The sequence below is a fragment of the Ornithodoros turicata genome, chromosome 5, assembly GCF_037126465.1.
Source record: "Ornithodoros turicata isolate Travis chromosome 5, ASM3712646v1, whole genome shotgun sequence".
Taxonomy (NCBI): domain Eukaryota; kingdom Metazoa; phylum Arthropoda; class Arachnida; order Ixodida; family Argasidae; genus Ornithodoros; species Ornithodoros turicata.
Window position 1 is genome coordinate 4,597,793 of NC_088205.1, and position 25,016 is coordinate 4,622,808.

Here is a 25,016-nt window from a genome sequence, read left to right on the forward strand (position 1 = left end):
GAAACGATAAGACCTGAATTTTCGTGCGAGACCATCTATTTGCGGTAATACGGGAAGTACTTTTAAATCCCCCCTTTTTTTTTCTTTTTTTTTTCTGTCACATCACATCACATCACTTTTAAGCGCGTTCAAAAACTGTTTCAACTTCGTAGCGTCTAACTTTACCCGCAGCGAGCTGTACGCGCAAGAAGGACCCTTATTCATACTGATCCATTATCTCTTCCCAACATATGATGTCATCTCTCCCCCTTGAAGTTTGCTTACCATCGACTATGAGGTGCGCGTTCTTTCAATCCAGACTGTTGCTTACAGCATCATGAAATGCCGTGATACTCGCTAGCTGTTTATCTGCACCCCCTGCTCTATCAATCTAGATTCACGATGTCGGAGGGCAGACAGGCGATTTCCTTCGATACGCACTACACATCAGCAGCTCTACCAATCAGGAATTGGGAATTAGACACCGTACGGCAGCAGTCCCTGGCCATTAATCAGCTACTATCTCCATACCGACATCCCACTTATGGAGGGGGGGGGGGGGGGGGGGGTTAGAGGGGTAGTTCAGATGAAGATTGGCTGTTGGCACAGCTATGAAGAGATGGGAGAAGAAGCTTTCTATCAGTCTTAATAAGGGCGGGCTTGAGTTATGGGGTGCGACGATGGGTGCTGATCCCGTCGTATGGCGGTTGCTTCGTGGAGACAATGAATAAATGTGTTTAGAGGGATATTTCATTGATGCTGTGTATGATACGTGCGGCGATAGATTTGTCCAGCGAGTCGTATGATCAGTTATAATTCCAGAATTGCGGGAGCTTCACCACCCCGTGGGATACCGCCATCATATCTTGTTCTCACTCGACAACGCAATATTAGTTGCTGAGCCTTTTCCGGAAAAACAGCGCCGGTTGCACGATGTGTGAGCCGAGAACGTAAGGAGGCTTTCGACGGTGCGATGCACTACGGAAAGCGGCGCTGCGTACTTAAATACAGCTATTACGCTAATCTCGAAATTAAGCTCGAATGAAACAGAAATCGCAATCTCGAAATGAAATGGAAATGAAATTAAATGAAAGGACAGCAGGCAGCGGGGTTAAAAGCGTTGGCATACAATAGAGAGGTTTAGGAAAAAGCGGAAGTTTGACGGTAACGTTTCTGAAAACATGATGAGCCAAACGCGCATCACCTTGCTGATATCTTATTTACTGACAGCGATACGGAATCGGAGACCGCTTACGTTTTCCTAAAACTTTCCAATATCAGCTTTTATACGGTCGCCTCCTTTTCGTCCGGTTATTTCGGTTATTTATCCGGTTATTTATCGGTTCCAATTCTCATTACCTCGTGGGTTGTGCAGACTTGCTCAGCTTTAGAACGGTGCCATCATAGGTCGAGCTTTATATGTGCGTAACATTTAGCAGCTATGTCGGCGAAGGACACAATATCCTGATGGGTTGATATGTAGATTCGTAGAACTCTGCCGGGTGATGTGTATTCCAAGTTACGTAACGAAGCATTGAACTCCCATGAAGTACCTAATCATTTTTCACTTGTTCATTTTCTAGCCTGCCGTCACGTTACCATTAACTCTTTCCAGGTACAAGTGAGCCGGGGTAGCCGGATCTACACTTGTTGAACTACATTATCCGTATTATACTTTGTTAAAATCCGATCCAATCCAATCCAATCCAAACGCCTCGGCCGCTCCGTATTTCGCTTTCAAACGAAATCGGAATTTCGTATTCCGAACCGTACGTATTTCTCTATTTCCCGAGTAAGTTAATTTGAATTTGAGAGCTACATAAAAGGCGACGCTCATTTTCGTAAAACGAAGACGTTTAGTTCTATTATGCAGGTTCGCAATTTCTGGCGGTTCTTACTCCTCGTCTAAGTTTTAGTAATAGAGCGTTCATTCACCACTGAACACACAGTTTATCTTTGCGGGTAATTTTGATCGCGTTCATGAAGTCACGTACGCTTTAATGACCCCGATCCGTTGCGTGCTGGATTCGCTCTGCCGGTGCACAACTATCTCTATAAGCCCGAGAAAAGCGTGTTCGATTAGTCTATTTCAGGTTCACAGTGGTCCAATCGATTTCGAGGGATTCACCTTACCATCTATCCTGCGTCAGGATGGGGCTTGATCGAGTGCTTCTTTTGACGTGAGCACGGTATCGACGTTCGATGTGCGAGGGTTGGGTTTCACGTTTACTTGGCGGACTGGCCAGGAATTTAACTGATTGCGGGGCAGTGCAGAAGTCCTTCCTACCTTTCCTATGATGGTGGACCTGTAAAAGGAAGCAAAAATTAAAAGAAATCCAGTGATCGAAATGTCACTGCACACGGAGAAAAGAAAGGGGTAATTTTAGTCCTTCTCTGTGGACTACACATGTCGTAATTGCTGCCGAATGTGTTCCTTTTTTACAGATAACTTCGTGGTTTAGTCACATACGAATATAAGTGATTGTAGGACAGTAAACATGTCCTTTTTTTTTCCTTTCGTATGATGTAGGACATGTGAAAGGAAGAAGAAAACGCTAAAATAGACTGTTACACGTAATCAACTATTGCGCGCGATTAACTATTAAAAGCTGTGTCGTATGCGGACTTGTATGCTGTTGATGATCAAAAAGTGGTTGAAGTGACATGGTCACTTCTCTCATCAGGTGCAAAGGCATACGAGTATCATTGCTTGCCTATGTCTTTTCATTCCTTCCAGTTTTAGTAATATATTTCTTCGTTAAACATTTTGTTATAATAATAATAATAATAATAATAATAATAATAATAATAATTGGGGATACATTTAAGCATAAGGTGAATCAGCCTATATTTTGTTACGTTGTTATGCTGTTGTACTATTGTTACTGTTCGTTCTCCTATTTATTCGTTTCTAATTGCTATTTCATTGTTAGTTAAATTGTAGGTTGATATTCTTCGGATTTTTAGGTAACTGTGTCGCGTTGCAATTAATGCCGCCTGTGGGCATATCTTAAGAGGCAGCAACACTTGGCCTTAATGTTGCTCGTGGTATTATGGAGCCTAGATCTCCACGTTTTTTAATTTATTTTTTCACTTCCGCTCTGGCTCGTGTAAGAGTCTAAACCATGAAATTCCACTGTAGGTGCCGGGAGACGAGTTCAATTTCTCTTCTCTTTTTTTTTCCTTACAAACAAGCAAACAAACAAACAGACATTGGCAAGCGCGCACCATACACGATTAGGACGTCTGTCTCTTACCCTCAATAAAAAGCCGTACACAACATCAGCCCTAGCTGCATTCTGACACAATGGACAAACAATGCCACACTTTGATCACGCACTTTTCAAGAAGCTAGGGCTAAGCTCACGAAGCTACCGAGAATCGAAACAAACAGCCACGCAATCGCAGCATCCCCCCTCCAATCCAAAACAGGAAGCTCCGGTAATCCCCAATTGGGTCTTGCGCGGCCAATTACTGAGTGGAGCGGCGCGCTGTGCCGAGCAAGCCTATACAGTCAGAAAGGCACTAAGAAGAAAGAGACAGGCAGCGAGGTGGTCAAGTGTCCTCATCCTATGGATAAGAAGCCGTTGAGGGCCTCCACTTAAGGCTCCTGCCTTTTGTGCCGTTAAAGAAGTTTCTCTCTGGTCATTTTGTCCCCCACTGTTCCGCCGTCCTACATCATGGATTAGTGCGCGATGAAACTAACGGGCAGCTTCCCCTCTGGCGCTTCCTCGGAAGGTTTGCCCGTGATGTAGTAAGGCTCTATGGACTGGACTGTCTCTTTGCTTCCCTGTCATTCTGCGTCGCCGTGACATATCAGGGGAGAAAGCGATAGAGAGGATGCTGACGTAATCTCTGGATACACTTTTGTACGGCGTTCGTCCAGGAGCGGCTTAGCGATCTTTTTCCTCGGGCTTTATTGCATTTATGTATGTTCAGATTGGTATGTGAGCGCTTCTGAAGCGAAATAAGCTAAAGTGTGGCTGAAATTACGTGCGGAATTGATTGTTAGCCTTCTATTAATGGCTGAAAGGCGGTGGAAAGTTAGATATCGATGTCCGGTGTCAGATTTTGGTGGGCAACGTGCTGGGGTTAAGTGATGTTCGCTCTTCCATTCCAGTCGAAGAAGCAAGAGATAAGAGCCAAGGTTTTACAGCGCGCTTTATTCTGCTACCCAACCTAACCTAACGTAACCCAACTAGTTGACTCAGTCAAGTCCACTATTCCGCCCCACGCAGTAAAGGAGGCCATACTTTTTATCACTTACTCGCGTTTGAGTATCAATCATAAATCCAGTTCCGTGTTCCGTTGTCGCAGCAGGATCAAATAAGTAGGTCTGACTATATATTGGTCGAGGTGGAATAGTGAGGACTGGGTAGGTGTGAGCTAAGTAGTCCAGCTTGCGAGTGTAAAATGGGATAAAATAACAATTAGAAAGCAAATGTAACAATAAAGAAAAGAAAAATGATATGTAAGAAACGATATCCAGTAGGTGCACACTTCAGACGGTCAGTTAGTATCTGAAGTGTGTTCTACCAGAATGCAGCACGAGGCCGTAACAGGTGAAGGGAGGTCAGAAGTTGAATGTCGTTGTGCAAGTCGTCGTCCTACCAGCCCCGAATCCCAGTTGAGATCCAGTGGTATAGCACACAAAACACACGAAAAGGTGAGCACGCAAATACAAAATGCAAGACTAAATCAACGTAACCGCTGGCGGGAGACCTGACTTGATTAGTAAACGTATCAAGATGTTATGTGGAGGTGCAAAATTCCCCGTGGTTTTGACTTGCTGAAATACAAGAACGGCTCTCTCGGATTTTCTTTTCAGGAAGATTTGTAAAAAAGAAAACAAATCTGTAAACTTGTGGTTTAGATTTACAATTGCTTTTATTTTCTTGACCTCAATAAAGCACACGCTTCGTTGATATTCTGGCCTTGTTTATGTATTATATTTTGCCAGAACTTTATATTTTTAATTGTCTGAAATGAGCATTTGTGTCAATTTTTCCGACGCCGAAGAAAACAGAAACGGGAAAGACGCAGATTAATTTTTTTTTTCTCCAAGAGCTTCCGTTTGTTTGTGTTTTCGAGGCCTTGCATCTAGTCTAGGATTGAGTCAGTGCAGAATGTAGCTCCTGCGCCCTGCAATCGAACTTGCAACGGCGACTCCGCCTTACACATAATCCCGTTGAAAATGTTATTAACCGCAAGCAAGGCATGACTGAGGGGTGATGGCCTTGCCGATTTTCTTCGCTGCCGCGCCTAGACGTATACCGTCGTATCATTTAAAGCGCAAGGTTCTTCTGTTCATGCTAGTCTATTCGAAACTGCAGCAGGTTCTTATAAAAAGTAAAGAAATATATCTCGTTAGAGCGAACATCTGCTGCAAACTGCGTCGGTGCATGTCTATGCCGGTTTCTATTATTAGGCTCCTCTCACTGAAAGGTACCCGGTCTTAATTCTGAGGAATTTCAGCGCAGACTCTTGTATTTGCGTTTCATCAGTGGTCTATAGGAAAGCTTTTTTTCTTCTTCTTCTTTCATTTCGAATGATTCTCTGCTTCTCCGTGACCTATGAAAGTAAGTTATGAATTTTCACCCCGAGCAAGTAAAATAAAATAACCGAATGCCCAGTGATTTCTTCCTCTTTTTTCTGCACTGTGTAACGCACCAGTCAGTGAAACTTTTGTACCGCGGTATCGGAAACTATGATGATGACTGTTCGCTAAAACTGATGCAGTCATGATTATCGGCAATTATTGTCGTCTTCTAAAACCATTAACATGCTGTCGGAACCAGTTGCTGGTGTCGGAAATACTACTCATAAATCACAGAAATGTTCGCTTTGTTTTTAAAACATCTAGTTTGATGCTCAACTAAAATACACACGGATTCTAGGTATTTCAGCATCCAATAGACGAATTCAGAGAATGTATGAGAACACGGCGTCGCTTTGAACTGCGGAAACAGTGTGTATCGTAAACGAGGTGAAACTCTCCAAACTGCTTCGATATCTCCTTTCTCGGTTCCTTGTCAACGGAAACGAAACGTGAAAGCCATTCTCTCTTCCCATTCACAATAAACACATAGGTTGCAACGCCGAAAAAAACTGAAAATAGAACTCTCCTTTCTTGTTTTCAAAATCTAGAGCGCGTTTTACGAAGAAGTGGACCTGCAAAAATTGTGCTGAAAGGGGGTTGCGTGGCACCATTAATTTACGAATGAGTGCCCATCAGAAAAGAAAAAAGAAAAAAAAGAAACAGGAAAAAAAAAAAAGAATACGTCGACCTTTACCTGACTCGCTAGTCAATGACTGAAGGGAAATCAACTTTTCCGCTTATTAGGAAGATTAACTTTTCTGCTGGCCCCTCCAGCTACTACAACTTGCTACTTGTGCATACTCAGCACGCTGAAGTCACATCTGCGCTGACACGATTCCTTCGGGTATCTAAACTCCTGGGCATTCTCTGATACGTCCCATGTGCAATGATTTGTAAAAGGAGCTGTTTATTGTGCATTTTTTCATAATTTTCTGTGCCTCAGCTGCTTGTACCTTCTTTTGTGTGCTTGATAGCTTTTGGGAATAGCAATCCTACACTGTGGCTAACCTTTCCCTTCTCTTTTTTGTTGCTTTACATTAAACATATCGCCCCCGCCCCCCCTCCAACAAGCGAAAATTAATGCTTCAAAAACGTATCTTCCGTGATGCATATATACGACACCTGACATTCGAAACGTCGTTCGATAGGAACTTCCTCCCATGTCAGCTTCTACGTAGCCTAACTTATTTCACCTCCAGTTTTACCAGGGGTGCTGCAAATTAGCATTTGTGAAATGCGATGTAGGCAAGCATTAGGTCTTGCCCCGCCCTACAGTTAACGATGCATTAATTACAATTAGCATTTTTTTTTTTTTTTGCTGCGTACCGGACGTACATCTCGAAGAGGAGTTTCAGATGAAATAATACTGCCACCATAAAGCTTTTACTGTAGACTGCCAAGGCAAATGCAGCGTGCGATGACGAGGGCCGTTTTCGCTAAGAGTTGGCTTTCAGCCACGGAGAGTTTTCAGGGGCTCTTCGAAGGAAAGGATTTTAATCCTAATCGATTTGTATGAACGAGCACGATGGGTGAATTTGTCCTTTAGCTGTCTGGGAGAAGGAGAAGTGCCAGTAATGAGATGCGTCGGATTAACCGTACAAGCATGTCGAAAGCTTCAACAGGACGGGTGGTGCATTTTATTATTATTATTTTATTTTTTTACGGGAAGCAGCTCATTATGAGGGTGACAGAATTCGTCGGGCGGCGACTTCAATTTCTACCCTCTCCCTTCCTATATTTCTTCTTGTAACACTCGTACACTCACCGCACACGTGTAACACTCGCTGGGTGGGTGGAGGTCGCGACACCCGCCAACAGGCAAGTGAAGCCTTTGTTGAGCAATGCACGAATTCTAAAATAGCCACTTACTACCGCTAGTATGTCCTGTTGCCTCAAGAAGAGAAGGATCTATCTGTTAGACCGGAATTGAACGTCAAGAAAAGGTTTCAAAAAAACGGAAAACATTTAGACGTAGGCTCATTAAATGGTCTTGCTTGTTGAATGAGTATTCTGCTTTTGTTTAAGCTGTGAGCCTGGTCGGGAGAGTTTTAACTTGTTCGCCCACTGATTCCAAGGGTGATCGCCAGCCAGGATGGTGCTGATCGCCAGCAAATGTGGTGGCACGGTGGAAATTGCTCAGGGCACTCCACAAACTGGTCACTGTGTCGTCGCTGATGATCAGAGTTACCTCGAGGCATGAACCCATATATTATCATTATCATTTGCGGCGGCAGAAGAAATTATGTGGGTTTGCTCCTTCTCTGAGGCCAACAGGGCATTGGACCGACACAGGCGCAATGAATGCTGATTAGGGCAAGTAGCGTTTGGCATCGATCCGTGGACACCCATTACAGATCGGTTGCGTTTGCACGCCGAAGTGCGTGGGTGTGAGTCAATCGAAAATAACAAAATGCTGGTATCCGCGCACACTTTTTGTTGTTATGAAGCAACAATTCACTCGCTTAATGCATGCTGAAAATATTTTCAAGTCACAGTATACCTATTGGCATCGTTGTCTCTATTCGCTCCTCGGTAATTTGTTACTTTTTAATGAACGTACTTCCTCACACCGGAAACAGTGTACTGATTGAAGCCCTCTTCATGAACGTCACATTCTCCATTTTATTTATTTCCACCGTACCAAGCCAAACCAAGGTATTGGTTAAAAGCCCTTCCCTGTTTGCAGCAGGCCCATTTCTGGTCCGCCTCTGGAAAGCCTCTGAGCAAACACGATAGAATGCAGATCCCCCTTTGAGACTCTGTAAACATTACTTCCCATTCTGACTTTGCTGACGGGTCCTCCTGCTGAGATTGCATAGATGAACGGGTTGAAAGTGGATCGAAATTCGTTTCTCTTCTGCAACTACAAGTGTCTTCAGAAGAAGGCAAAATGCGCGCATGTACGATTTACGATTCGTTGGAAGGACGATCTTAAAGATTGTGACAGTAACGTGTACTCTCTAGGGAAAAAAAAAGGAGCACTTCTACTCCTTTTGGGGACTAAATGCCTTGCCACAAAAATTAGTCCCTTTCGGGAGTAAATGCACGGGAGTAAATGAATGTCACAGAGTGTAAACTGCATTTCCCGCGCAGCTGTAAGAGTCCCAAGTACATAATTCGTGTACATGCATGAGAATACTTTGAAGCAAACCGTCAACCGTGATATATCGCGTGATACAAAAACCTTGCGCCATACATAGGGCACAATTTGCGGAGAAAGATGCGCTAACTGTTTCTTACTCTGTGTGGTTGGAATATTGCTACGTTGTCTGAGTTATACAGCCTTTTATGCCGCTCAAATTGACCAAGGGCACATATTTACGTAGACTGTTGCATTCAGGAGACCATGCGCGAAGTTTAGTGACGATTTGCAGTCCTGGGGGGGTAAATGTCGGGACTAAATGTCAGGTTACGGGACTAAAATGGGGAGTAATTGCAGACCAGAGGGGGTAGAAGCTGCAATTACTCCCCGTTTAACTCCTTTTTTTTCTTCTTAGAGTGTAGGGTACACGTGCATAAAGTAAGGAATAATTAAGCATGAGGTAGACTACACTGGTAAACGGAGGGAGCAGCTCCCGCACCATAAACCATAATAAAAGTTGAAAACAGAAACTGCTCCCGTGGTATAGTGGTTAGGATGATCGCTATCCACGCCGAGACTGGGCGGTGACACGGGTTCGAATCCTGTCACCGGCTGTGCTGTCTGAGGTTTTCCCTGGGTTTTCCGAACACTTTCCAGACGAATGTCGACAGTGTTCCCCCTGAAGTCGGCCCAGGACGCGTACTAACCTCCCTGTCCCCCACTCCTTCCTGCTGTCCTCTCTCGATCTGTGCACGTCTGTACGCCGCTCACAGCCACAGTTGCTTCGCGGCGCTACCACGGAATTTAAAAAAAAACGAACGAAGATGAACAGTCGCTATGCGTATTTTCATGCAAGCGTACTAATGGCAATCACCGCATAAAAGGTTTTCCTTAATTAGCTAATCCGTAATTCTTTCGCAGATAATGAAGGGCGCGAATTGACCATTTTTATTTTTATTTATTCATTTTTTACGTGTCCGACACCGACACCGACACCGAATGTCCTCTCTATATGTACGAATAATGTCCTAAGGAATTCGAACGTCCGGTGGATATCCTCAGGATGTCCATCGGTCGTACGAATCCGTTAGGACATCATTCCTACATCCAGAGGATATTCGGCCTTATTGGGGCTGTTACATTCGGATTTAAAAAGAATTAACATCGAAGGAACGATTCAGGGATATTAACCCGCAGTTATAAGTTACATCTATTTACCCTGAATACCGTTCTGTACTAAAGAAGATAATGTTCCCAGACGCACGGTTCCTATCTACATTATCTTTTTATCGATACATGATCGATACATCGATACATTATCTACATTAAAGCATAGTACACTTCCATCACCAGTTGCACCAGATTGCTCCGCTTAATAAAGAAGGACGTTGTAAACGTTTCCGAAAAGTCACTCGGATATTTCCACAGTCCCCATGCCTCATTCCTCAGGCATCATCCACACATTCTAAGAGACGCTCGCACAAGTTTCAATCCCTTCGGGCTGTTCCACTAACGATGACTGACTGGTTGATACGGATAGAAACTTGGAGCGAAACTACTTCCATTAATTCCGCTACTCGCCTCGCTTCAGATTTTCCAAAGTGATATTTCGCTAGACGCGAACCGCCCTCAAGGAAGCCGCCAAGTCGGACCCCAAAGCGGATTGTGGTCTACGATTAACTTCGAGGAAGTCCTCTTCGCTGCGGCCCACTGGTGCTGACACATAGTTCGTGGAAATCCCTTCTAGCGTGGACTTGTCAACGCAAGCTGCGAGTTCCTTTCGTTAGCTGCGTCGCTCAAATGACATGATCAGTTTGAGATCGACAGACCGAATTAGGATAGGGGATAAAGCTGTGCGTGTAAACATGGCGTGAACAAACATGGCGTGAACAAACATGGCGTGAACAAACATGGTCGTGGCAGTCGGGCCACGAGCAAGAGAGGTGTTTTTCTCGCCATAATGTTTTATGGTCGTTGCTGACCGTTAGGGTTCGTGTGGTGTGAGAAAATAACGGCAGTCGTTTTGTGGTATACAAACGGCACGGTTGCGTGACTGGCTATCTTTCAGTCCGTTGAATTGGTGCATGCAGAGCTTATAGTATTGTGTTGACACTGCTGGTATTGTGTTGTGAAAGCCGTAATGAAGGACGTATGCTTCTCGGAAGCGCAATCGCAGCCTTTAGGTTACTATTAGTCATCAGGTGTCCCGCGAAAATGACAAGCGAACGTCGGCGATAAAAATAAACGCTCTCAATAATGGAAAACAATTTAACGTTCAAACAACGCGGTCTTTTGTTTCTTTCTTTCCTTACCTAACATTTCATCTTCAAAGAAGAACCTTTTTTCACAGCGTAATACGGAAGGTCCCCTGTGTAATAATAAGGAACGTAGTATTCTTTTTTTCTAAGGTGATTTTTATTTCACTTAGTGCACATGTTATATTGGTTGTTTGGCACCAGTAGCAAATTAGAATTAGGCACTCCAAATTATTATTAAGTAATACAAGCAACGTTACTGTATAACAGGTGTGTACGATAGTAAATAGAATAATGCACTCAATCATTATCGTGTAATGTAATTGTGTACATAGTGATATAAATAACGGAGCAACGCCAGGAAAAAGCAACATGGGAATGAAGGACATTATGAGAGAAAAAAAGGGAAAATAATCACATCGCTTAATATATTTCCTGCGTGTCATTAAGGAAAACCTTTGCACGAGTATGGCTGAGTGGAAATTATAGCAGACACACATTAATTTCTGTGTTAAACCTTCGTTTTGTGGTAAATAAGCATGTTTTTCACGATTCCCATAGTTTACACCCGGCCATTTACTGGTATTCCTACTAGGACCCCCATATTTTTAATCGCGCGCGTGCATTTCATCCGACTATTACGCGCGAGCATGCAATAGTCCAAGCGCACAAAAAATCGTCATAATATTTTCCCTGCGATATCAAAACACATTTCTCTCCCCGACTTTTCTCTTCTTCACTCTCCCGCGACGCCACCCGAGATTCTCTCTTCATACTTTTCAATTTTTTCTTCGTCTGCCTTTTTTTTTTCTTCTTTTCTTTCTTTCTTTCTTCCATCCGTTCCCCATCGCCATATTTTTGCGCGCGCAACTCAGCGCTGCACCCATATTTATGTACGCGATAAAGTGTCGGCACAGGCAGTCGTAGAAATTATAAACGCCTAAAAAATACAACGAAAATACTACCGAGGCAGGAACGGTTCCTGCTGCCGAGCTTCGTCGCCGGCAAAAATGCGAGTTATGTTCCGTTAGTATTTGGCCACTTCTGCAGATACGACGCCAAACTACCAGAGGGCCTGCGCGCTCGGGTTTTGTTGCCGTCGCATTTTTACTACTAGTCGTATTTTCGGTCTGCATGCGAAAGAAAGTGCGCGCGCGCCGTACTGGCGATATACCGCCCGTGTACATATGCGGCTGGTGAAATGGCTGGCGCGCGCGCAAATGTCCCTGTTGTTTGTGGACGTTTCGCGCGCGCAGCTCGCCCTGATTTATTTTACTCCGACAGCGGAGGAAATATTCCTTCGCACTTTCACTGCAGGTTTGTCTCTGTGCGTGAGTGTTTCTGCGGATGGGGCGCCGCGATGTATAGTGAACGAGATAGCGAGGCATGAGGACGACGGCAGCGAAATTTGTGCGTGGTTCGTCTGGCGAGGATCGATGACTTTTTAAAGGTGTCTCACGCGTGGTCGTTTGTGGTGGAACTCAGTTTAGTAGAGGACTTTTTTTTTCTGTTTGTTAATGCGTGCTCGAGAAATGCCTGAAATACCAGCGACACATTAGCTTGCATGGGATGGCGTGCTTCTGACGTGTGCCATCGAATTATCCGGCTTGCAAAGGAAACGGAACGCTTTGAAATGTGGTTCCGTCTTATAGGGGAAAGCAACGTACGTTTCTTGCGGGGAAATTCAGTTTCACGTTCTATGTTCTGCAGGAAAGCAGTGAGGAAACTGAATTCTCAACGTCTGCATGCCTTCTAGCGGTTCGTATAAACATTCCTATAACGTTTCCTTGCTTGAAAGCGCGGAGTTCGAATCAACATATGTTAGCCCTGCTGAAACGTTGTCTTTATTCACGTGCTAAGTAGTGTGATCCAAGTTGAAGAGCTAAACTGAGTGCTTAACACAACAGAAAAAGTCTTGTTTTTCGGTATCCAGAACCGAATTAAATGACAGTGTTTTGGAGTCGAGAAACGCCGGAGAATTCGCTATAATCCTTCAAAGAACAGCTGCATGAATCTCTCATTTCACAATTTACTTAACACCTACACTCTTAAAAATGAACTTGATAATGATGAATGAATGATATCGTTATCTGCCCTGTTTTGATGAAAACGGGAGGCGTACGCCTTTTTTGAGACGTCACAAAAAAAGGCGTACGCCTCCCGTTTTCATCAAATCAGGGCAGATAACGATATCATTCGAAATGATGGTTGGCTAGGAGCGTGCTATGCGGTGAGGTTCATTTTTGAGAGTGTACTCCACCGTAAAGCACGCACGATATAGACAACACATTTGTGCCTCAACTGTCTCCAATTGCCAGCATGACATAAACCGACAACCACGCTGTCAACAGCCTTTAAGATTCACACGTTACGCGCGAGCGTTCGCGCAGAAAAGGAATGCTCACCTGTCCCGCACTTAAACCGACAGTCCAGACCTAGAACCGAAGCTGAAGAAATGCTGTCACCAGCTTATTCCCTATGGTGCTCAAAGTCGTCGTGCGAAATGTATGCAATTAAATTCGCAGCCAAGTTATTTGTAACTCAATTTTAACGCCAGCGCTTTCGCTGCCCTTCATGTCAATGTCAGCAACTGCCTATTCGAGACAAAACTAGCACGTTACATAATGTATAATGTAAAAAACCCCGAGACTAGGGAACACGAAGGGACAGACACAAACACGAAGTCTCAAACACAGCTGAAAATTTTACTTCACAAAACAGAAATATATACAAGCGGAAGGGAAAGGAACACCAGTTGAGAACAAAATGGAAGGTCATTTCGGGGGAACGAGCAGTCTGTTCAAGGCCGGACCGAGGATTACGGAAGGTTTGCTGACACAGTTCCCACAAGAAGTTATGAAAAGTGTCTCCTCAAATTTTCTCTCTCTCTCTCCATTTTTTCATTAGCACGTTACGTTTTACCACAACTAAAAACAAAACAAAAAACAAAAAGAAGTCTGTCGGGCACTTCTTGCCGCTATACGATGCGATGCTCATATTACATTCCGCATCTACACGCTGGTCTTAGAGTCGAATACATCTGTAATATTAAAATCAGTCGAGAGCTCGGGCCTATACCTTGAACACCCTCCGTTCGGAACACATTGCTGCACCCTTTCCACTTTCAGATTGCAGAAGTTTGCCTCAACATTCCTCTCCAAAAGAAGTGAACCTCGAATACAACTCCACTATCTCTCTACTTCCATTCCTCCAGAAAACAGCTTCTCTCCCCTCAAAGCCATTACCATAACTTCGTTCGCCGCTGTAACATTTTCCGCCATGTTTCCGCCATTGTTTATATTCGTTTCCCCGCATACTTCGAAAAATATCGCTCCGACCTAGACAGAATCAAGTTGGCAGTTAGTACACTCTTTCAGCGATATGCAGAGAGGCGCAAATTGCTTCTGCCATCACGGCAAGAAGAAAACTTCTGCGCGACTGAAACCGTTAAGGAAAGCAGAGCGTGAACTTCGATCCAATGTGGTGTTGCGGCGATACACTGTTGTTTCTTCGAGCGGGCGGCGGCGGCGGCGGCGGCGAATGGTCAAGGCTACGAACATCAGTCTACAACGAAAACTTTGGCTCCACTGGCCTCGGCACGACTTGCGTGCGTGGTGGAGGGTGAAGAGTGTTCTGCGGGAGAGTTTGGGTCGTCTGGATTTGACTGGGCCGATTTTCCTAACGTGCAGCGGTCGTTAGCAGTCGAGGAGTGACCGAGCAGGGCGGACGTTAACGTTGGGAATGCCTCGTACAGCGGCTATCCCGTAGTTTAGGTAAAGTAGCGACTTCTTTAAGGAAGAACGGGCCTCGAAGATGTGCTGCGATAACTACAACAACTTTATTTTGTTGTTGTTGTTGTTGATGATGATGATGATGATGATTGGGGTGTTTCATCGCCAGCTGCACTGTAAGATGCAAATTGCGCTATGCATGAGGATTGCATGAGCACTGCGCTATGAATTGCAATGAGGTGCTGTTTTGAATTTTGAAATGCGACGAGGTGGTGTGTTCTAATTATTGGTGCACGCTGGCGTAGTTATGCATGTGTAGAGAGTATACGTTTAGTAAGTACATAGTTATGGAGGATATGACACACGTTCGTCATGAAGGCGCGAAGAATTCGAACTGCAGGAACTACAGGAATTAAGTCACCGCATCCCGTGCATGAGTGCAGTAGTAGTAGGATGTTGAGGTATCTCCTATTTATGAATACTTTCGTCAAAATATGCAAATTGTTCGGTGTCGTCGTTTGGAACACTCCAAGCGTGATATTGTCGTGCCCTTATTTCTGGTAAGAAAAAAAAGTTGACCTGGTATTCATACCCCCGAAAATAAAAGCCCGCCGTATCAAACGCTTCTCAACAGTATATATCCCTAGATTTGGAGAATACGCAAAATCTAATTGTGCTACTCGATTCATAACTAGTATTTACACCCGTCACGCGTTAATAACGTCCGTGAAATTCCCCCTGTATCTCATTACTTCGAAAACCGTCACAAGAACTGCCCCTCTGACTTTTTCACCCAATCTATTATCAGTTACCTCACTTACACAGCACGCTTATGACTGCCCATGACTGAATATATTTTTGAACCGACTGCCCATTCAAAGCACTGCGACCGAGAAGCGAAAGCCTGACATGTCCCGCTCTAGTTATTTTACTCCCTATATCAGGATTATATTATCTGTCCAGCTCCACCGGCTCCATTATAAAGCTAAAGTTATTTTTCTCGTCGCCCACTCAGTGGTCGGCATCTTTGGTGACGTCAAGTGACGCCATTAGCTGCGTAGCATCCGCTATTCAGCTGGTGCTTTGCGCTTTTCTTTGCTTCGATGCATATGTCATCTGATGTGTACCACCACGCTTTTGGCTGATACCTACAAGATCTTACGGCGCGCAAATAAGTGCGGACCGTACTGCAGTCAACTGACTCGCACGGTTGTACGCATGCAATACGGATGTATCAAAGGTATAGATGCAACTAAATGGGCTTTGCTCACACTCAAACTCAAGTTAATACCCTTATTACACCAATAGGCTGACGCACCATGCGTGTAAATCTACTCCAATTGCCTTACCCCGTCACACAGGCAGTCTTCAATGACCATTGAAACCAATGTCCATTCAACAACGTAGCGCCACAGCGTGTGTAACGTGTGAACTTCGGAAGTTAGTTAGTCAAAAATTAGTTTTAACCTGTCCCAGAGCCTGAGAAAGACACAAATGGACAGAGCGCAAAACAAACGGCATAAGACAACAGCACCTTTCGTGTGCCGTTCATTTCGTGTTCGGTCTATTTGTCTTTTGCGCAAGCTCAGCGAGATGTTGCCAACGTCACGCTGAAAAGCTCGCCATAAAATATCCTTCCTACATAGAGTCTCAAATGAATATGGAACGGCCAATACACCTCAAGCCCTCATGGCTATCGAGTCTCTCTCTGCAAAGCACCGTTGTATTCCCAAAATGTCGGCATCATTCATTTCGAAAGTCGCACCTGGGGCTATAGGTTGCAGTAACACACAACGGGAATCGTTGGAATCTGTTTCGATTATCTCTCATAGAACAGAGCAGCACCGGGCTCTGACGCAAAGTTGTTCTTTGTATCCATGAAGGAACATTACATGACATACATGACAAAATACGAATCGAAATTAGTAATTTTTAAAATTTACTAATCAACTTATGAAAATCGTAATACTGATTCGCTTTATATGCTATAGAACGTACTTTTTGTTCCATGCTATATCCGATGGCTGTTCTATCTCGGGCTTCGTCGAAATTGCATGCAGTTCTCTGTCATTTCCCTGTTGGACAACAACAACAATTATATTGTGACGATGAAGTGAGTTTTTCCACTCTGGGTTGCACAAGGCCGTACTTGTCACACTCTATTTAAGTAAATAAAAATTATTTCAGAAGGTTGCATCTTTATGTTTCAATATGACTTCTAATAATAATAATAATAATAATATTGAGTGAATTTCCGACAAATATAGAGTGGATGCGAGTCGGCATATATGTTTGTAGCGTCGTGCTGCACACGCCTGAGGGTCCGACTGACGATATGGTTTCTACCGTCCGCGGTCCTTTAGCGTGCGCTGAAAATCTTCGACACACGGTATTGGAAGCAATGCATACGTTACCACATTGATACCGCCCTCTGGGGGGATGTAGGGGGAAGGTGCGGACAGCCTGCTCTGAAGTGGCGGGACCGAGGGGAAGGAGGAGAGGGAAGGGTGAAGGAGGAGAGGGAAGGGTGAAAGAGGGGAGGGAAGGGTGAAAGAGGGAGGGGAGAGATGATGGTGGCTCCCGCAAACTCCCGTTTGCTGCTGGGATTTCACTCAAATGGAGAAATTTGTCCCCAGCTGTATACCTGCAGTGCGATACCACATCAAAGGCGTGCGAAACAAACAAAAAAAAAAAAAACATAAAAAAATCATTAACAAAAACAAAAAGCAACCGTAGCTATGGGCGGAGTAACAGACGTGAACAGATGGAAAGGGGACAGCAAGGATAAGTGTATGGGAGGCAGGGGGGTGTAAAAAAAAAGAGAAAAGACACATTATAACTTAAGGAGCTACATCATTTATTCACCTTGTCAGCCCACGGCTTATCCTAAGCACGTGGTTGAACGGTATAACCCTGCCAAAAACGCCTTAGGCTTACTTATTACAAGACATGGTTACATTCTTGCGAGCCTCGGACAGGCGCTCTTTCTGAAAAATATCCACGTTGAAAAAAAAGAATTGTATATATATATATATATATATATTATATAAAACGCCATTCATCAACCTTGGAGACTTGTTTTGTCGTGGCCGCAAGTCTATGAAAGGTATTCCAAATTTCCAATGACACAGAGCTTCGTAAAAATGGGTTTCACTTCCGGCCCGTTACGTTATATGCCTGTTCGAAAAAAATAAAAATAAAAATGAAACTGAGCAACGTGAAATAATCGATGACATTACTGCAATGGCTTCCGCAAGAGCATGGCTTTTTTTTGGGGGGGGGGGTTTACATTACTCTGCTTCTCTTTTTTTTTTTTTCTTCTTCTTCTTCTTCTCGACCAGTGTGCTCTATGCTGGGAAGCGTTCTTGGACGGGGCTCCTTTCGATGTTCTTGGCGTTCACGTCGACAATATCGTGTTGTAGAGTAAAAGCACCGGATTTTTCCCCGGCGGAGGCACGCTGGGGAAGAGTAGAAAATAATGCGCTTCTCTGTAATCGATGGTTTGCAGTAGTTTCTGGGTGGAGTTCTATAGCTGTAGACTTTATAGAAGTTCCGTGTAGTTTTAGTCGCTTAGTAATGCAGCAGGGTAGAAGACGTAGGGAGTTTACGAAGGCCGTTAAGGAAAGGAAAACTGGTTGTGCGACTTTCGTGCGGTCACCTGCGAAGGTTGGAATTTTTACAGTTAAAAGTATTTCTTCTACCAATAGTGGCCTTGAATTTCCTGAGCATCATTTACGAAAGCTGTACCGCGCAGAATTTATATAGTAAATACATTGCCTAGCTCTTCCTTCGGGGGTATTGAGTCACTGTGAAATTAAGTGACAAATTTCCTCAGACACCGTCGCGAGATGTGTCTGTTTGTTTGTTTGTAAGGAAAAAAAAGAGGAGAAATGGAACTCGTCTCCAGACTTGTTGTGTTACTCCTAACATAAATTCGCACCCCACCCCAATCCCAAAAACTACTTCTCAGGTGCTATAGTCGCAAGTTCGCTATTCACTATTCACATGTTCACTATTCAGAAGTCCACTATCCACATGTTCACTAGAAATCAATAATGATCCACTATTCACAATTTTCCCAAGATCGTGCACAGAGAACCCTAAAAGTTTGTGTCCACCCCACAGCTCTGAACAAATTTCACAGGTGCCGCTACGGTAGAGCATACCTCGTTTTCGGTGTTCATAGTCCCAACACTTTCACTATTTTTGAAGGCCCTGCTGTCTAGTCGAGCAAGTGTAGCTTTCAGAGTAGCTCTTTGAAACGCATACCTAGTGCAGTGCATTATACTTAATATGCTCACTGTTGTTTATTGTTGGAGTTTCCAATCTGTTTCTGCAGTCGTGGCTGTTACACACATTGTACCCCGATTTCAAACATCACATCTTTTTATAACGAGAGATCGCTCTTTCTTAAAACTTACTCACGCACACACATATTCAAAGAACAGGAAACAGAAACAGCGAATGCATGAAGTGACGATCAGTGTCGGGATCCAGGCTGTTCCAAATTCAGACGCCCCTGGGCCCATGTTGCTTTTCGTTCCCTGAAATCCCAGGATTTTCTAGAAAACATCTCGATATGACATGATGAGGAGATGGGTGAAGTGGGTGTTCTTCCTAAGACAAACTTTCGTACGGCCTATAAATTCTATCACGCTTTTATTAAACATGTAGATCTGGTTCGCAAAGGATCAGAAACAACAACAGCTTTACACACACACACACACACACACACACAGGAAAAGAAAATATAGAAATGGAATGGGGAAACTAAGTACCTACGAATGTAAACTCAACTGCTATCCCTTATGGCGTTATTACTAAACAGAACGAAACCCACTTTCGAGATCACTGCATTTCGAATAAATTTAATCGGCGGAGACAACAACAACAACAACAAAAAAAAAACATTAGCAGAAGCAGGCTCCTTTGCAGTGCCACGCGTCCGGGCGATATTAATGAAGCGAAGAAGTGAAAGCGGGTGTCGTAGCGAAACCGCGCTGCTGCAGATAAATTTCATCTCGCTAATGCACTCGTTGTGTATAAACCGTAGTGGGTAATGGGGGGAAGTAGCTGAAGAGCGCATACTTTGTTAGACTATGAAGAAGCTTGTTTGTCTCTTGCCAGCTGCAGTAGCATGTATTAGATCCAAATTGGATGTGGCTGCACCGGTGTTTATCAGGAACGTTCGGGGGAGATTGTCCTTTGAACCTGAGTAAAACTGTTTCTGACCAGCTTTGTTGTAAATATGCGTTCATTCACCTATCCCCCCATTCACTCCCCCCCCCTCTTACCCCCCACCTCACTCTTCAGTGCCTCACTCTCACCCTCAACGCATTCACCTCATGCTTTTTTTCTTTTAAACTCATCTTCTGTAGTCCATCTCGCCATTCTTTCTCTGTTTGTTAGTCATCTTTTCTTTTGTCATCTTGGTCTATCCTTTACTTCCCAATTCTTTTTTTATTCTCCTTTTCTTCATCTCCATTCTTCTTCTTTTCTTTCTTCTTCCCCTATTCTTGTCTTTTTTATTTATTTTATTCCTCTTTCTTCATCTCCATTCTTCTTTTCTTTCTTCTTCATTCTTGTCTTTTTTATTTATTTTATTCCTCTTTCTTCATCTTCATTCTTCTTCTGTTCTTTATTCTTCATTCTTGTCTTTTTCATTTATTTTATTCCTCTCTCTTCATCTTCATCGTTTCTTTTTATTTACATTATTCTTGCTTAATCTTCATTAAATTTGTTTGTGTTGCGGAATAGCAAGCCGACATCCCGTTTGGCTGACCTTTCCCCAGTTTTTGTTTTCCCTTTTCGTCTAATATAAATATATTTCCTTCCCACCCCTGAAGTCGGCCCAGGACTCATACTAACCCCCCCTGTCCCCCACTCCTTCTTCCTGTCCTCTCTCCATCTGTCCACATCCGTACGGTGCTCATAGCCACAGTTGCTTCGCGGCGCTAACACGGAGTAAAAAAAAAAAAAGAAAGCGGGTTGTTCACCCTCACTCGCAAGAGCCCAGTTTGATCTTCCCCATCACCTGATGCTGTTGGCCTATAATACCCATTAACGCTTTAAGACGTCATCCCTCTCCCTTTAGATACCGTGCCAATGATGAGTGTCGTGCTCAGAACATTCTGCTCAATGAGCGGAAGTCATCCCCATATCATCGTCATCATGTATTTCTCTCTCTCTCGTGCTCAGAAGAAGAACAGTCTCTGTTCGAAATATCCGGCGGATCTCGTCCCGAGGCTGTTCCCGTAACGAAAAGTACCCACGTAGTAATTTATAGACTGAGCCGTGTTTGTCGCCGTGTATTTAGCATTTTTACCATATCTTTCTTCTTCCTTTTTTTTGTGTGTGTGTGTGACGGCCTTTTCAGTAGCACTTTGAAAATTTGTCAGACTGATTGCATCACACGCATAAACGTCGTTTCTTGTATTTCTTGTAGATTTCTTTTTACTCCCTGCGGTTTGTTCAATCGAGCATACCCCACCGAATCTCAGACACTTTCATATCATTGGGTACATCATGTTTGTTTGAAGCTTCTGTATCTACACCTTCTTGATACGAGTGGTGAAGGATGAGCTGATTAGGGTGGCACTCACTGCGAAAAACAAACGCAATCTTCTAAATACCCCAATTATGAAATAAGTAAAACAGTGAACGGTACAAACCAACTGCAGGTGATGGACCCACTACTCCGTTATTCAGTGGTACTAAAATGAGTCCTACTTATTTACTAAGGAATAGCTAGCCGTCCTTTCTGGCTCACTTTAACTGCCAAAACAGATGGATCCTCCTACTAGGTCCGTTGAGTTTGCACGTTAAGGAAACCCAGTTGAATAAATCAGCTTCACTCACTCACTCACCCACCCACCAACCTACTCGCCCACTCAATCAGTCAATCAATCAATGAAAAATATGACACTTTATATGTTCGAGGTTTCAAATGTGGTGCCCCGTAAAATCTCCCAAGCCCTACACGACCTTAGTGTTCCTGTTCTCGTATATTGGATATCCCGAACACAATATACTTTGCACATAAACTTCACAGATCAATATGTCGAATATGTGCTGTCGGCACAAGGATGTGCAAAATCAATTCCATGAAGCGCCAAGAAAAGGAAGACAAAACGACAGAGTCCTTCGGAAAGAGATTTTTTTTTTTTTTCGATTATGGGAGTTCTTCTTTCATCTGCCGTGTGGGGCTATATAGAGATCTTAGAGGGATGAGGTTCGAGGAATAAACGGCGCGTAACATTTGGAAATGAATAAAGGAATTGTTTGACGAGCATAGTCTGGAATCGATCTGCCTGCGTAAGAAGCTTTCATCCCACGGCTGTGACAGAGATCTGTCTTGGCACTCACGCAAGATTTAGTAAATGGAAAACACACGATCAAGAGCAAAGGAAATGTAGTATTGCTTGTCCAGCACATAACGGCCTGCGATGCTACTACAGAAATTATCGGATACACCAGCCAGGAAAAAAACTATTTGAGATGTCTTTATCACATAAGCCAAGGGGGTTCCCAATGGGTTCCCAAACGCCCAGAAATTAACGAATTCAAACAACTCGGGGGAAAAGAGATGCTGACGCCAGGAATCAGAAGACTCAGGTTCGATGCCTGGCGTCGGCATCTCTTTTCCCTGAGTTGTTGGAATTCGTGTTACCAGTCACCACCAGTCACCACCTTAGTCAGGCAACCAGGTACAACTTCTTTTGTTGGTATAGAAATATATAGAGCACGCTTTAAGATTGCTGCCAGTATCGGAGCAGAATCTTTAAAAATGCTTGAAGCTGTAGTTCTGTGCACTCCAAACAGTACACCAAGCAGTGAAAAAGATATAATATGATACAGTTTCATAAACGTCATCGCAAGTGTATCCTCATCACTTAAGGCTCATTCACACATGCGTTTCAAAAAGCGGCGCCGCCTGAGCGTTCGCGGCGCCGCAGTGAGGGGCCTGTCACACATAGTCGAGCCGCCATCCTGAAAACGCGCTTCGTTGTTGTTGCTACGTCAAGATCGTACCGACACTTACAGCTCACTTCCTCAAACTTTACATTGTGAAGCATGTAATCCATTTTATGATTATCGTGAAGCATATCTGCTGGAATCATCAATCGTTGGAACGGCGGACGTGACACAATAGCAGAGAAAGAACGGCAGAAGAAGCGAGACGCATGTTTACCGACCGACGACGAACACACGGTCAGACACAAGTCGTATTTATTTTCGTCGAATCCGTGGTTTGCGCAAATTCCCAGCCCATCTTTGATACCTCAGGCACCAAACAACTATTGGTGACAAGGAATTTACTCGTGCGGTAACACCAAACACACACACACACACACACACACACGCCCAAATGACAAAAGATCCCAGCGCGGTATCGGGAGGCCCGCCGTTGCCCGCCGGCGCCAAAAGGAAGACACCTCCACACCTCGGAGCGCTTCGATTGGCTGGATGAAAAGCGTTCGCGTTTCTGCCCTCCGAGGCTGCAGCACGGTGCGGTTCTCGAAAAGCGACTGGAAACGCTCCGCGGCTCGCGTTTCGCGGCGCCGCGAACGCGAAACGCGTTCAGAAAACGCATGTGGGAATCCAGCTTTATGCAGACGCTGCTGGCAGACTGGAGTTGGTGTCTCCGGGTACAGTTCTGTGAGATTATAGAATACATCAAATGTCCCAATTCCTGGTACACATCGAAGTGAGTCTTCATCTGCGATTCTGAATATTGAAGTCTGCTGTTGTTGCCCTTTTGGTGGCTGGTTGGACTCGCTAATTGGTGACGCGCCTCTCTCATTGAACGACTTCACCGTGCCGCTCCCGCCTCGTGCAAGACTCTACACGTCACGGTCACATTCACTATGTCACACCGCCTCGTGCTCCACGAGGGTCCTTCTCGTGCATTCACCAACGGCACCTTTCAGAGCCACACCCTCCACTACCGGTTACCGGTCGCGATACGCCTCTGTCGAGCGCACGGCTCCACACGCATCTCCTACGCAAACGGTCAAGGAACTCAGGCCGCGCAACGTTCCCACCTGGGCTTTCCTTAGGTCCTCAGTTTGGGCAAGCCAGCAGCCGACCACCCACTGGCAGACAATGGGCACCGGAATCGCTGTTCTATCAGGGAGCAGCAGAGAGGCCGCAGTGAGCTCCGTTCCCGGCTTCCACCAGCTTCGCGATGGTCCTTCCCGGCACTTCTGTGGCGACAACGCTCATTCAGCAACTACGCTCACGTACAGCGGTGCCGTTGTCACCTTACTCCGTTCTTCACTGGGATCCGTCTGGCCCACAGCGCACTTGCCCACGCCATTCTGGTGTTGCATCCACTACTACAGTTACAAGCCGTGTGCCCAGCCGTCCCTAACCGACGTGTCGGTCCCGTTCTCATTTTCGTGGTATCGACGCGGGCCTCAACTCTAAACACCGCTCCGCATCGGGGCTGGGGGAGGGGGCGTGATGTGGCGGCCGGTGGACGACGACGACGCGCCAAGGGCACAAGGCTACAACGCGCAAGGGCACAGCGCAATCAGCTCCACCGGCGCAGTCCTGGAGTTAGGCCATTGGCTAAGAAGCTCCCGAACACATCCAACAACCGCATTTCATGGTCGCCGATTAGGACTCACGTATAGGAACACAATCACCTGTACAGATGCACTTCAGATATATACTATTCATTTGACGCATCGTTATTTTGTGCGTGACCACAGAAGTACAAATAGTATTTTTGTCGTATTCTGGGCGCCGTAGCAAAGTTCCTAAGACTCACGTCGAAACTCAATCCTCATTCGACGCTGGCAATCGCTTAAATCTACCAGCCAAGATATATTTGACGTAAATGGAGCAACTCCTGGTGGCGCAATGCGTGGGGAATACCGTGAAGGATGAATAGTGTCGCGCCTGTTGTGGAGATACTGGCTTGTCCTTCGTGGCACGCTCTCCACATATTTGGTTAATTTTTCTTTCATTCATCCAGTGAGGCCGACAACGGCAAGCCCTATCGCCATCACCACCAACACCACCACTCCGCTCGTGGTTGTCCTTATCTTTTCAACGACCGGAGCGGCTGATATGCAGCACGGCAACCTCTGTACACTTTCTAAAAGTGACAAATAACATAAATAACGCAGCATTCCTTTTGTAGCTTTCCTTCGAGCCTTTGTTCTTATCTGTCTCTACCTTTGCCTTGTTGTTCTTCTTTTACTTTCGGCATCTTCTTTGGAGATTCGCAGTGTGGAACCACAGACTCGGCGAAGCGAGGCATCCCCCTAATGCATAGGGGAATCGGTCGGTGAGGATACAGATATATTGGAGCGCAATCGATCTCTGGCACGAAAAAAGCCTTCGCTTGTCCGAGGCATTAT

General features: G+C 44.8%; 1 protein-coding gene and 1 long non-coding RNA gene across 2 annotated transcripts in view; one reads left to right on the forward strand and one right to left on the reverse strand.

Annotated features, from left to right (window-relative positions):
• The window catches only part of LOC135393815 (uncharacterized), a 327,498-nt gene that overhangs the window by 142,167 nt on the left and 160,315 nt on the right, over positions 1 to 25,016 (reverse strand). The window contains exon 3 of the long non-coding RNA XR_010422724.1: positions 2,113 to 2,285. This is a non-coding gene — a long non-coding RNA (uncharacterized LOC135393815). The remainder of the gene's footprint in view (positions 1 to 2,112; positions 2,286 to 25,016) is intronic.
• LOC135393814 (cell adhesion molecule Dscam1-like) overlaps positions 1 to 25,016 on the forward strand; it is a 221,588-nt gene that overhangs the window by 39,239 nt on the left and 157,333 nt on the right. The window lies entirely within an intron of this gene.